Genomic DNA, 13,795 nt, shown 5'->3' with positions numbered 1-13,795 from the left:
GTTTCAGTAAATCAATATAAAACTGTAAAAATATCGTTTTGCTTACAGGTTTTTTTAAATCACATACAAAAATAATACGCGGAGATAACGGGATTAAAACGGGAACAAAAAACGACGGGCGACAAGAGGGAACATTGAGAGGACAAACGCGTCTATGGCCAGTTGTTGTAGTCGCCCTATCGTAATAATAATATAATATTATGAATGGATACGGCAAACATTGTAGGTATACCGTATGTGTACGACCAGCAAAACATAATATGATCGTTGTTGTAGCCTAAATATAGGTAGCTTGACCTCCGGCATGGTACGAATTTGCGTGAGCTCTATAATGATAATATTTCATCATTGTTAAAACATTGGACGGGTGTATAGAACATATTATTATTTATTATTCTAGGTACAGGTACATATACCTACACTGTGGCAATTATTTTTAGACGATTAAATAATTGAACAGTTTTTTTTTTTCCCCGGAACGCACAGACATTGTCCGCCGCGCCGTGTTAATGGGTCTGTTGTTTGTTTTTAATTTATATTACACGTATACAATAATAATGTTTTGCATACACGTGCAGGCGTTGTTCTACGCGAATCGTATGACGTGTAAAAAAACAGTGGTGGTCGCTTTTGAATTTGTCGTATTATCAATAATATATTATGCGCTTTGAAACGGCGACCCTCGTCGGTCGGGACAAATCGCATCTCGATTAATTGAACGCCGTCGGACCGACATTAATATTATAACGATATTATATATTAGGCATTATATGACGGCACACTGTGTGAAGTCGAAAACTTTCTGAAACCGAGAGCGGCGGTCAAGTGCGTATTAATGGCCACCGAAAAAACTTCATCGACCGCCGTGTATACATACGCACATGTACTATAACGCATTATAATAAATATGCAAGACGATTTAAAATCACATGAACTACGATTTAGAATTATAAAAACAGACTGAATCCGTAAAAACAATCGATGACTGACAAATCGGAGCCTGCAGTATGTATACAATATATGGCTCATGTCTGAGAAGACGAAACTAAACTGAGGAAATCAAATTAAAATACTTACAATATTACTAAAAAATACAGTGATCTGAATGTATTGCCAATTAAACCCCTTAATAAAAAAATAGCTATACATACAGTTTGTACTTAAATGTTTTATTAAAGGCAATTACAGTAAGTAATTTGTTAATAAATGAGAGGGCATAAGTACATAACGTATGATATTCCTGATAAATATGATAAAAAAATCTATCGATCGACCATTTGTTGATTATCTAGGCCCTACGTATTTTAACTCGATGAATATTCAGTGTAAAAAAAATCACCCACGTTATTCAAATTGACTTTAACAAGTTACTATCGTCGTGGGCTACCTACCTAACATTTTATCAATACTTATTATTTCGTTTCCAAGAAGAAAATAATAGGGACAGGACAACAACAATAATATTAACACCAGCTTATCATATTATTATTGCCTGCAGCTGTCTCGTAAAACGTATTGTACGTGTTGTAGGTGTGTGTGCGTAAACACGGAAGCTATTAATACATTGGTTGGTTATCGCAGTAAATTAAAGAAAAAAAATCGTCGTCAGATATGTATTTTTGTTTTTATAGACTGTATAATAAATAATGTGTGTGCGTACTGCGTAGCGTAAAAACGGATGCGATTAATACAATTTTTGGATATGAATGAATGAAAAAATAAAAAAATCGGATGTGTATTTTTTGTATAGTCGGTACTTGTAACAAATCAATATAAATAAGCGACTACAATAATAATATGTGGTTAATAGATTATATTTTGTGTCTTCGAAATAACACCCTGCCACCCCGCGGACAGTAATTTATTTTTGTGGTCGTCGTCGATAATACCATACCGCGGTCTCGTATGAGCTACCACCCACCAGAGAGACCGAACGTGTTATTCAACGCTCGTAACGACGAGAAAACAAAAATAATTGATAGGTCTCGTCTCGACTCTCGACCGATATTTACATTATAATTTTCATAGTATAATTATACAGAACTATACGTTATACCTGCGTAGGTATAATGCAATTACCAGGTATGATAACCAATCGGAAACGTTCTGCTCCGAAGGAAGCGAGGTCCGGCGAGATAACATATTATAACAGCTGCAGTTCCCTTATTATTTATTATGATATCAGAGCAAAGACGACGGTTATTATCGTCGGGTTACCTACTGTATGCCAGATAGTATAATATTTTACTCGAGTGGTAGGTCGGTATTTACATGTGTTCAGCAAACGGAAAGCGGATAAAATTTAATATGTACCTATCATAAATATCGTAACTATATGGACGGGACTTGACGGAAATTTAAGTGCATACATTTACCACACAGTCTTCGCACCCAACCAACCCATGCATTTCGATATTTACTTGATATTTTTTAACCAAACATTTTCTCAAATGAAAAATGTAAATTTTATCATTAAAGCAAATCCAGACATGACTTCCTTTAATGAAGTCCATTTGGTGAGTTATGAGTGATGACCAATCTAAAATTAAATTTTTTATTTATATGTATATAACAATAACAATTCAACTAACCTACTCAAATAGTTATTTAAATAAAATGGTATAAACCAAAAACACGAAATGTCAATAGAGTTTCCCCCGGAAATAAACGTTTTAATATCAAATCGTAATGCTAGTTGTTGAAATAATATTTTCGAAAAGTTTCCCCGTTGAAATGCTCGTGGTTTATAATTTGATTGCGCACTGCGCTAACGTCTGTCATATTTTCTTTTCTTTTCTTTTTACTGTTAACGATTTTCCGAAACATATAACTCGAGTATTAATAATATTGTATCCTAATGTAGTAATGTCGGAATATAGTTAAACTTTTCACGTTCGATAATTTTACATTAAAATTCTGAATTTTGATTCACTATGCCAAACCGTCAGATATAAATGTACGTTTATGCGAACACTCGAAGTTGTTCAGTTCAAATGTGAAAACATAAACTAAATTTGTTTCACTTGAAGACCTTTCAATTCCAATATTGTTTAAATTTTGAAAAAAGTATGTCTCGTAAATATTTGTAAAGTTATATTCATTTGATTTTCAGTACACAATCGAACAATCAGAAATATTAAATAGACAGGAAAAGAGGGACATACTAATCAAAGAGACAACAGTTTATTTCAAAATAATTTATTAAAAAAATACACTGTTTTTCTGCAGTTCATAAATTGCCAAAATACAAATTTCCTTTATGATACAAAATATAATATTGTGACATACATATAGAACGTATTAATAATAATCTTTCAATAAATTACTTTATTACATTGAAGATTTGGTTGCTTTCATATTATTCTGACAACTAAAGGAATTCAATAAATTGTTTCATAGACTGTCGTGAAAAATAATGGACTCAGCATTAAGTAAACTAGGTTAGCGTTACAAAAAAAAAAAAATAATAATGTAAGAGAAAATATTCATTGATAGAACCGTTCAGTATCAGATTTATTATGATTAAAACTAAACAGATCTAATATAATACCTGTTATACTATATGTTTATTGTCTTACAGTTTCAATTGTTCAATGCGTACCTAATAAAAATATGAATAGTAGGTATTATTGCACAACATTTCATATTAGTATACAATAATATAATATTATTATGAATTAATGATTATACCACAGTTATTGTTTTCTTAATTAACTTTGGTCTCTTATCAAGTAAATGTTCTACTAATATTTATTTTTTAAACGTAAAATATATTTCATCAGTCTTGAAAAGATAATTAAAATTACAAAATATCCTAACGACTAAAATTGAACTAAGGGAAAACGCCATTGCAATAATAAATCGGAAATAATTTAATAATATCTGCATATTTAATTCTTAGAATTTTTTGACAATAAAATAAAGAACGTCTCTTTTTAATAAAAATATATAAAATCGTTGTTACGAATTTGATAAAAGTAAGATAAATTATAAGGTTCCAGCGCACCCAAATTATACCCAGCGACATTTACAGTGGAAAAAATAAAACGACAATTGCAGTTTTGAAAATAACTGTAGAATAATTTAAGGCTAACGCCAACGAACGTTTTAACGAGTTATCAATTTTTAATTAGTAAACACTAAATACTAAATTGTAATGCGTTTTTAACTTCGAGCGCGTGTTGTAATTATTAATTAATTAATATAACGTTAATTTCCACACATGGAAACCGTGTAATGACATATAAACAGTATAATATACTAATATAGTTGTAAGTTTAATATTATATATGTATTATAAACACACGACCGTTACAATAAACAGGATTAATATTATTATTATAGTATTAAGTTCACATAGGTACCTATTATAGACGGTATAATATTATGCATTTTTACGACCAACTGTTATAGGCAATATAGAATAATATACCGTGTGTAGGTACTTTTTGTTCAAATAAAGAATACGTCTTAATAATTATTTGAATATCTCTTTGTTCTAATATTTATGTTCAATATCATCAATATTGTAATTATTGTCTCCACACTCCTTCGCGTACATTTTAATAATATATGTTGTATTCGTATACCGAGTGTTCACAAAAGCAGGATACACTCGGCAACTAGGTTATTTGTTTTACTCAGTACCATATTATACATATTTTTGAATTCTGCTTGTAGGACACGATACTAAACTGTTGCACTTTAAATTCTACTAACTTCTAATTTTTAAATCTCGTATCTTGCGCGTGCACGACAACTGAAATCTTTTTGCATGCCCTAGCTGCTTTTGCGGACACATTATAGTATTCGGCGGTTCCACAAAAAATAATATTCTTATTATGCACCTTACAAATAGACCAATTAATCCGAAAGTAGTCGGCAGTTATGATAGTAAAAAAAACAAATATTAGTGTCGTCGTCGTCGTGTACATCCAAAACGTCAAATCGACGACGGTTTCTGCAGCTCTGGATACAGCAGAAATATTGCAGAATCGCGTGTGCGGCGGCGGCGGAGAGTTCATCGCAGACGCGCCCGGCATTCATTTAACGTTCGCTGAGACACAATTTCGCCCGCGAGTTATCTCCCGGAAATTAATTACGACAAAAGAGTGTCCTGCCGCTCTCGCCCACGGGACACCCCGCGATGACGGGGAGGGTTTAGCGTGTCGTTTATTTAGTATTCATCACGTGGAATCGTACTAAAACCATATTGTTATAACACCACCGCCGCCGTAAGAATTGGGGTCGAGTAGCGCGGTTTTGACGAGTGAGGCTCGTCGTCGGTCTCTTGAAGACTGACTGAAAATGTACTAATTATTGTTATTATATGCATAATATTATATTACGCGTTACATCGCGATGCGGTCTCGTATGTATATACCGCCGTCATTGCGCGTGCGCGCGTATAAATCATGCGAAACTTTGCAAACTGCTGCGGCTCTCCCGTGGTATAATTTATTGTACCTAGGTACTTAATATTATTATAATGACGGTACATAATAATAATAATAATAATAATATTTTATTATGACGTCGTGGTTCGTGTGTGACGTATGTATGCGCGCACTAATGATATTATTCGTGTTATGTATAATATACATAGGTAGGTAGGTACTGCCCTTCGGGAGAGATATGCGTATTATAATATCAGGTATAAGCTGGTATAATAATATGGTATGTATTATTATCTGCTACATTCAAATTTTAAGGAAAACGAATAGTTCGATATTATATTCGACTTTAGCTTTGAAATTATATTATTCTGCCTCATCCTTTTATTTTACACACAGAGATAATAATTGCAGTCTATGGTGTCCTTAGATATTTTTAAAAACATTTTAAATATAATTTAATCACTATTAATCAATAATTTATTATGCTTGGTGTTTTTCTTTCGTTAGGAGATATTATATTTCTATATTTTTTTCTTTGTTTAATATTAGGAGTTATATTAGTTATATATTTTTCTAATACATATATCTTGATCGTCTAATATATTATGACGATTGACGAAGCGTCAACCAACGCTATTAAATCTTGCATTAAAAGTAAAAATGTCGTATTTGTCGACTGTTTGTTAACTAAATGTTCGAACGATAAACACGTGTTGATAATTTCATATTAGTTGGTAAGTTGTTGTACCTATATTATTATACAGCCTATTTGATATTTAAATAAATGTTTTGGTTCGTTCGTGCGTGTAGATCGCACAGCAAAGTTATTTTTTCCAAGATTACTGAAGGTATAATATATTATATTAATATATGTAGTATTCAGTTTGTAGGTGAACCTACCTATCTCAATTTTACATAATATACCGTTTTTCCACGGTATTCAACAACGTTTTCGCGGATACAACATATCAAAATCACTTTTAAAGGCATTTATGATATTTTTTTTTACAAAGCGTGTGTGGTAGCAAAGTTTGATCAATAGTTTCCGGAATCCTACTACGATATTTTTTTTTCAATTCTAGTTACGGTATTATGGTTTTTCCGACGAATGCGAGTTTTCTGGTTCCCACAAATAGAGCATGCCGCAGCTGTATGGGTGGTAAACACATACCTACGTAGGGTTTAAAATTTAGAGGCGTGTGACCTCAGTCGACCGATCGAACCTAGCCGGCATTGCCCTGCAGAATAGTATTCGCCGCGTGAGGTGCTATAATAATATTGTATTGACACAGAAATCGCACAATTCGCGATCGCATCGCCGACTTTTCAATTATAAAATATATTATGTATTGCTCACTCTTTCGGGTACGGGTCGGGACGAATCTACTGGTCGATGCCCGTCGGCTGGGTTCTTTAGGTGCAGGTACCTATCTATATTATATTATGCGCATACCGCTCGAGCTGTGTATTGTAGAAAACACCTATTATTATAATATAATATTATATACATCTATCTGCACGTCGTCGTATCCGTCGTTCACGCATCGCGAAATCCGTCGCCACGGTTACCGATGATAATAATATTGTCGTCGAGTCGATATCATACATTTTTATTGTTATACGGATGCGATTCAACAATTTTTCGGCCTTCCAGCGGTTAGGTCTCTGCTTCTATCGTTGCTGCTACTGCTACTGCGCTGCAGTGCTATACAGTGACAATAATTTAGAAGTGGCCTGCAAGACTGTGATTATCGATTAGTGGAGATGCGCTCCGTTGACGGTATCACGACGAAATGGTTACGAAGTACGGTAGACGAAAAAATAAACGATTATACAACTATGGTGAAATACAACATGAAATGTTATCGCCCTGAATAATATATTATAAAATATGCCCATGTATAGAACCCATATGGCTCATAGGTACCTGATATAACTCAATTACGTTTTTGGTATTTATTTTCCGCCGTAAAACGTTCGTATAATATTATTAATAATAATGCGTATCGTTAAAATACACAGACCGCGCGTGGACCGTTTTACAATACATGTGACAAAAATAATAATATTATTCAAGCGAACGTATCAGCGAGTTGTCTAGATAATAATATTATAATAATATATTTACTATAGTAAATACTACTATGCTAGTATATGTCGTAAGAACTACAGTGACTCGTTTGATACGCACGCACGGATATATCATAGGTAGGTAGGTAGGTTAGGTATATGCATAATATCGTGGTTCGTGACCCGAATGGACGAGAAACGGTTCGTCGGTTGCGCAAACAATATAATATTATATTATAAACGTCGTACACTTAGGTACATACGACGATTTAAACTACATGCGATGTCAATTATCACGACGAGAAACAGTAAATAATAGAGAGTTATTTTCTCCCGCGTAACGATATGCAGCCATGCAGGGTAATTCTTTTATCGGCAAACGGTTAGTATAGTCATTTTCCCAAAGAAATGTATGCGTATTGTTGAAAAATGAAAACCTCGTTTTTCTCACGTGTTATTTTAAGCCGCGCTGCTTGGCACGCGTTCAGGTCGATTTGGTATATACTACGATACTAATATAGTGATTACTAATAATAAGTCATATTAAAAATATTACATTTTTAGATAAGTGGAGCAGGAATGACGCTCATACCTTGCAAAACGTTAGTGCTCTAGTACAACACCAGTGACCAGTCATTAAATTTTAAATAAGTATTGTAAATATTTAACTATTAGTATATAGGATGAGCTCTTATCGAAATACTATTCGAATTCAACGATATTATCGTAGTTGCAGCAGGTAGGTATCAAATGTACACATTACCATCCCAGAGGCCCATCAAACCCCTGCAGTATCACGGTTTTGTTTTGTTTCGTGTGTAATCGCTTTTTTCGGATACAGAGAGTAGTGGAGCGCCAAAAGTTTCATAACGTCATATCAACCCTCCCGCAATCGTATACTTTTATGGTGGATAGAAGTCTTTCTTAAAATTTCCAAATAGTTTTTCAGAATTTTTTCCTAAAGGCAATAATTCTTCGAAATCTCAGTAAGAAGACCCGTGTTCTATTCCCGGTGGAGAGGAAAACTTTTTGTATATTATATTACAACTTGTCACTAGTTGTGATACAGTCGTAGAGAAGTCTCGACAATATCAACGAATATTTTTATTTAAGTATTTTTTGGCTTTCTTTTTCTTTTTTCACTTTCTTAGTAAAATTATAATCTCTTTGGAGCTTAGTATAGATTAACGAAACTGCTGTGCACTTTTGGTGTTTTCTGGTTTTTATATTATAATATAATATGCTATATTTTGTCATTTTATTTTTTAGACTTAAATAAATTGTAATATTGAGAAGTCGATTAGATTTTTTTTCTAGAACTGATTGAAACAATGAACATATTGCTATTATTAAATTATGTTTTGTTCATAGTAAACCGAATAGTGTCATGTTTGTGCGCCGTAAAATCAGTAGATTTTCAATAATTGCACCCTCACTCCTGGTTAATTTTGTATTGAATTAATTGAATTATGGGCGATCATGCTTCTGTCCACGTTTGGATAATGTACCAAATAACATTTTTTGATTTTTTTCTGGCTTCGAAATATAATGTCAGATGTGAAGATCTTAGCCGTGAACATTTCTTTTTATTTACCCCGTCTTCTGCCGGTTTCTAACTGGTCTCCACAGCTGGTAGAAACCGGGGCTTAAAACAGACTCTGAATCTTAAAGTGTAAGTAAGGTCTTGATGGTTTGGGTATTGAAAATAAAGTGTAAAATTTAATATACTTGTTTATATTGTGACGGTGACATAATGCGCCTATGAACTCGTTTAAACTTGACGTTAATTCGTAAGAGATGTGAGGAGGCCACTGGACCGCCTTGGAAATGTATTGCGTGATTTAATGCTTAAGACTGTTGATTTTGGTCTTTGTTGGGATCGGGCTGAATCGGTTTACTGTCGAGTATATAGCATATCACAGATGGCATGCAATTCTATAAGTACCAGTTCCGATGTATAATTTATTATTAGACGATTTGGGACGTTGTGCTGGTCTGTATAGTTTATGCTGATTTTGAGACGTTGTCCTGTTCTGTAGTTCACCGAATGTTCTTTTTGTTTATTCATGTAGAATCACTTCATTCTGACTGTGGTTTATACATAATGTTGGTCTCGCTAGATTTTGCTGAACTATTGTTTCTTGTCTGCTCTCTATCGTATACTATTTGTATGTATATGTATGCATGTTTGTGTCATGTTTGTGTTCCATAACATTGTATAGGTTCATTACCATATTTTTAAACATAATTATTAATAGTTTTTTTTTTAATTTGTATAATAAAACAAAATCATTCGTCCAGGATTGCAATTTACTGGAACAACGTCAACTAACCAGGGTTTACTGTAAACTACTAATGTCTTCGGTATTAATAGTATGCGAAGAGAAAACCTCTGCACGCTACATGTAAATGAGTCGAGCACGAAAATTAAGTCATAACGCAATATTTAAAGGAACAAACAAATGAGGTTTTTTTCATAACGTAGAATAATAATTGTAATATTAACAAAAAAAAAATAACACTACGTAGCGTATCAGATTTAAGTATTTTCGAATTCGTAAAAAGTTAAGTGGGTGCGCTTGTTAAGGACTACTATATATATCGCAACTGTGTACGTACAGTGTATACCTACCATCTCAAGCAACATTTGAATTTATATTCATAATTACATTCAAATTGTTATATTAACTAAATAATGTGTTACAATAAAACAACGTGTTCTCGTAAAATACCATCTTGATCGAGCATATTATAAAAACTGAAAAATAAGTTTAAACGAGTTCCCTAAAACAATTTTTTTTTTATAAAATATACAGGAGGTTATATTTTTTTAGCAATTGTTTGACAGCAGAAACCATTGTTATATTTGAGTCAATTGGATATCTACTTCATAATAATTTTAAATTCATACTTTTTAATTGAAAAAGGGTTCTCCCTCGCACATCGCGTGCGTCGCTATATTTTCCAGCATGACATTTCAAAAATATTTATATATATTTCTTTGACCAGCATTGATATAGGTGCTAATGACCAAAAAATAAATATTTAAAATCCACATCATAATACAGTGTTTGGTAGGTAACAGATTTCTATCACAACATGTCAACGTGTTTGTCTTATATACCATCGGTTATTACAACTATAGGTTAGGTAGGTAGTCATGTTTTTGTGCAATATATGAGTAATGTTTGATCGGTTACTGCATTATAAGATTGATATGTATGGGAAATAAAGTTTATTTTGTTATTCACAAGCAGTAGGTATTCTAAGTTTATTAACCACAGTAAGTCACGACAATAGCTTCAATTATTATGAATATTTTTATTCCGAATTTTACTCGAACTGAACTATTTTGGCATGTTTTAACAAAAACCATATTACTTATAGTACTATTATAAAAACACTGTTTGGGCTGTTTTTTTATGAACAAATCTAAAATACGGCTCTTTTATTTTACAGACACGTCATATCAATAAAAATAATAATATATATATATTTTTCAGACTAATATATATTTTTTAACGACATTCTTGATAATCTCGATCTCTTCAAGCAGACCACACACTCTTTCATCTATAAAACTGCATCAAAGTAAGTCTGGCCAATTGCCAGGTGTGTGCGTTTTCTCACGTCCCTTAGTTTCGGGGAAGCCGTGTTTTTGGTACATTTAGCAATTTTTCGTTATGTGCAAATGGATATTCAATTGAAAAAAAAACATAAATGGATACCTATAATACCTATATATTTACGTCGAGCCAAATAAGGGATAGTATACCGTTTTACTGAAAGCCATGGAAATATTATCCCGCTCATTTCTCATCGAGCCTTCAAAGTGCATAGGGTATATAGGGTGATTCACCCGCAAGCATATTATGAGAGGGCCTTATATTTTACCCTTATAATTATTTATGCGTTAATATACGAATTCTGATTTTTGGAAAATCATATCATATTATCTTTAGTTCATAAAGCTCAATAGAAACCGATTAAGATGCAACAACGTTTTCAAAAAAATCATCTGAAATTCGTACAGACACATAATTTGAGGGTAAAATTTAGAAACGAGCGCGCTTGATGAAGCACCCTGTATAGTGTACAATATACAAGCGTATTGTGCACTGTATAAAATTATAATTTAAGCACGACGGTTGTATTATATTCTAATGTTACATTATATGTTTTTCCCGCAGATGTTGCCGACAAACAAGTGAGATTAGATATGTTCGAGTTTGTGACGGGCACTATAGAACAGACGGCGGCTCTAGTAACGGGTGCGCTGTATGAGTTAGCCCGCGACCAAAATATCCAAAATCACCTTAGAGAGCACTTGGACAGCGTGCTGGACGAGCATCAAGAACAAGTCACAATCGACCAATTGGATCGGTTACCGTACTTGGAAAACGTGTTAAAAGGTAAGCGAGATAACAATCGTGTGGTATATGTATAGCTGTAGTTGGTACCTATATATAATATACAGACATTGTAAATATTTGATCGAGCCAGACCGACGTTATTGCGGGCGATGAGGCCACAAAAGTTATTAAAATATAATATTATTATTGTTACCCAAACGAATATAGCTAATTAAACGAATTACAACTTTTAACTTTTAAGGGACATAATAAATTACAGAACAATCTCGTATCTACAAATTGTATATATATTTCCATTATAAATAATATATCATTGACCATATTATAAATACAATTATTTTGTTATTGTTGTAATAATAATATTATACTAACTGTGAATAACATAGTTTGTAAGAATTCTAAAGCTCTTACAAGTTTTTTAAAATACAACAGTTCGATAAACGTAAACAAGTTTTGTTTTTTCCGAACCGTTCGATTTAATGCGTTAAAACAGTGTCAAACTCAAAACTGAAAGATTAAATAAATGAATAAAACACCAAATAAATTCGAATTGTCCGATTTTGTGCGTAATTTAATTTGGGTGAGCAGCTGCGCGATTAGGTATATAATACGAGTGTGATAAAATTATTATTAGCTAGGGAGGTGAGTGCATAAAAAAGTTAAGAATAATATATTATTAGATTCGATCGAGTTAGGACCGTTAAAAATGTAGCACAGAAAAAGAAGAAAAAAGCTTATACGCGTAAAATAGTTAAGATATTTTTATTTTTTTCTGCGCTTGTACCTATCTATTATTTTTATAACGAAGCTCTCCTCCGATCTTGTTAAGTGAACGGCAAATCTGAGATAAAGAATATTCGGAAAACTGTAGCATATGATATAACGCGTGAACGCGTTGTGAAAATATCGATATTATTATTACGCCTGCTTATAGGTACCTATCTGACCTAATACGTTCGACCGCGAACGGAAAAATACACGTTACAATATTAACTATCCATAATAATTAAGTCATGCCTAACAGATATTATTATTATGAATTATTGTACGGTCAAACGGCCGTGATAATAATAATATGAGCGATCAAATATTAAATTATTCGGACGTATCGACGTAATCCTTATCGTTTTCCGGTGTATAGTCGTATAATTATTATTCTGTGTCAACTGCATCGCTCGGTAAGAGACACGTCAAAATTGTCAAATAATAATATCATAAGTCGCAGTACCCTAGAGGTCCACGACACTCGTGTCAGAGATCCACGATGCTGGACGAGCACACACACACAATCTTATGCAAAATATTGTATACCGTAGTGATGGCTATAAAATATTATTTTATACAGCGTGTAAATACACACGAAATATAATATACATATTATATACCTACGACATGGTATTAGTTATCTGGGTACAACTGAATAAATATGTCACTATTGTCACTTGTATAATATTATCGCGCGTGATACGCAATGAAAAATGAAAGTTTTAAGTAAAGAAATGTGCAAATTGTGCGTTATTACCTACCTATGTATTATGATTATTATTATTATCGAGTGAAAAAAAAAGAGTTGTTTAAAATATAAAATATAACCCGGCAGTGGCAACGAACACGTACTTCAACTCGTTCATATTTTGAACTACCTTGAAAATAGGGTTTGGGTAAAATTATAGAGTATACATCGTAGTCTTTCTGCTATAGTTATATTAAACACAGAAATGTTATTAAATTATTTAAATATAAATAGATAAATAAATGAAATTTATTTATTTTAAGTAATAAAAACAAAATTTTTATCAAAAAATTACTATTATATTTTTACAATTTTTTATAATATTTAATAAAGGTGAAAAACTTAATTACGATTAAAAAAATAGGCAGCAGAATGCGAATGCATGGTTTTTTTTCAAATAATGTCTCTTGTAACAACTTCGAATTATATATAAAAAAAAATTT

General features: G+C 32.6%; 1 protein-coding gene and 1 pseudogene across 1 annotated transcript in view; one reads left to right on the top strand and one right to left on the bottom strand.

Moving 5' to 3' along the window:
• The window catches only part of LOC132943392 (protein amalgam-like), a 365,040-nt gene that overhangs the window by 208,161 nt on the left and 143,084 nt on the right, over positions 1–13,795 (bottom strand). The window lies entirely within an intron of this gene.
• Positions 1–13,795, top strand: part of LOC132942827 (cytochrome P450 6a8-like) — a 63,604-nt pseudogene that overhangs the window by 26,384 nt on the left and 23,425 nt on the right.

The sequence above is a fragment of the Metopolophium dirhodum genome, chromosome 4 (assembly GCF_019925205.1).
Source record: "Metopolophium dirhodum isolate CAU chromosome 4, ASM1992520v1, whole genome shotgun sequence".
NCBI lineage: Eukaryota > Metazoa > Arthropoda > Insecta > Hemiptera > Aphididae > Metopolophium > Metopolophium dirhodum.
This window is presented reverse-complemented; position numbering and strand designations above follow the sequence as displayed.